Source organism: Octodon degus, unplaced genomic scaffold (assembly GCF_000260255.1).
Source record: "Octodon degus isolate 3935 unplaced genomic scaffold, OctDeg1.0 scaffold00072, whole genome shotgun sequence".
In the NCBI taxonomy this organism is placed as follows: Eukaryota; Metazoa; Chordata; class Mammalia; order Rodentia; family Octodontidae; genus Octodon; species Octodon degus.
The window spans coordinates 11545234-11546789 of record NW_004524648.1 but is presented as its reverse complement, the minus strand read 5'-3'; the positions used below and the strand labels follow the sequence as shown (position 1 = coordinate 11546789).

At 42.8% G+C, this 1556-nt stretch overlaps 1 pseudogene; it reads left to right on the top strand.

Annotated features, from left to right (window-relative positions):
- The first annotated feature begins 352 nt into the window (after positions 1–352).
- LOC101592445 lies at positions 353–1461 on the top strand (annotated as a pseudogene).
- The last annotated feature ends 95 nt before the right edge of the window (positions 1462–1556 follow it).

Here is a 1556-nt window from a genome sequence, read left to right as displayed (position 1 = left end):
ACCTTTCAGTCTCTATTTGGAATTTAAGCTTCAGTCCTTGGCTCTGGATGGATCACTGGATGTGTGGCACAGTCCATGGTTTTAACCAAATTTGAGCAGAAGAATGGCCACCTGGCCCAGGTAGAAGTAGATGAAGTGTTTGGTTTCTTGGTCACATAACTACCAAAGTTCCTCACCACGATGCAGGGCCAGGTGGGGTTGTACTTCTTGTCAAACTCCTTCTTGATGTGGGCCACAATGTCCTATGTTGTGGTCCTCCAGCACCTGAGTAGTGCACTCCACCAAATCCTGTTGCATCTCTTCTGACATGTGCGCATTTTTGATCACCGCCTTTCAGTCATACATGGTTACCATGGAGCAGGAGCTGGCTGACTCTAATGGTCTCCTAGAGGAGGTGGTGGTGCCACTTAGGCTGGGACAGAGATGCTGTAGCTACCAAAGCCATGGTGCCTCTTCTTTAGACCTTTATACCTGATATCCTGAACAACTAATTTGAAGATAGCGTCATGCAATACAGCAACCATTGTTGGATTCCTATTACTTTGTTCAGTGAAATTTTGTGTTGTTTCTAATACAAAGTAAATACAAATGTAGCTTGTAGCAGGTTGTAGGCACCTGCTGCTGTCTGTGCAGGTGCCATTGCACCATCTGAAGTCATCATGCCACCCAGAACACTGGTCTGGGGCCCGAGAAGACCTCCTTCTTCCAAGCTCTGGGCATCACCACTAAAATCTCCAGGAGCACCATTAAAATCCTTAGTGAAAATTCAGAAATTTTAAATCTTTAAATATTTATTGCTTATTCCTTTCTACTTTGAGAATTATAATTATATGACTATAAGTTTCTTGATTTTGACACAGTGAACTATTATGACTGATCTGTACATTCTTTCTTCATTTTTATTTTGGACAGTTTTTATTGTTATATTCATTTATGTTTGTAAATAATTTATTTTCAATTTGCAATCTATTAAAAAAAATCCTTAGTGATATACAGCTGATTAAGACTGGGGACAAAGTGAGAACCAGTGAGGCAACCCTCCTTAACATGTTGAACATCTCTCCATTCTCCTTTGGGCTGATCATTCACAAGTGTTTAACAATAGAAGCATCTACAACCCAGAAGTCTTTGACACTACAGAGGAAACTGCGTTCTCGCTTTCTGGAGGGTGTCGGCAATGTTGCCAGTGTCTGTCTGCAGATTGGTTACCCAGCTGTTACATCAGTGCCCCATTCTATCATCAATGGGTACAAGTGGATCCTGGCTTCATCTGTGGAAAGTGATTACACCTTCCCACTTGCTAAAAATGCCAGGGCCTTCTTAGCTGATCCATCTGCATTTGTGGCTACTGCCCCTGTCACCACAGCCACCAATGCTGCTCCTGCTGCTGCAGCTGGCTCAGCCAAGGTGGAAACCAAGGAAGAGTCAGAGGAGTCAGATGAGGATATGGGATTTGGCTGATCACCAAAATGCAAACTATTCAGCCTGCCTGCTTGGCAAAACAAGGAATAAAGGCATAATTGTCTGAAAGAAAGAAAGAAAGAAAGAAAGAGAGA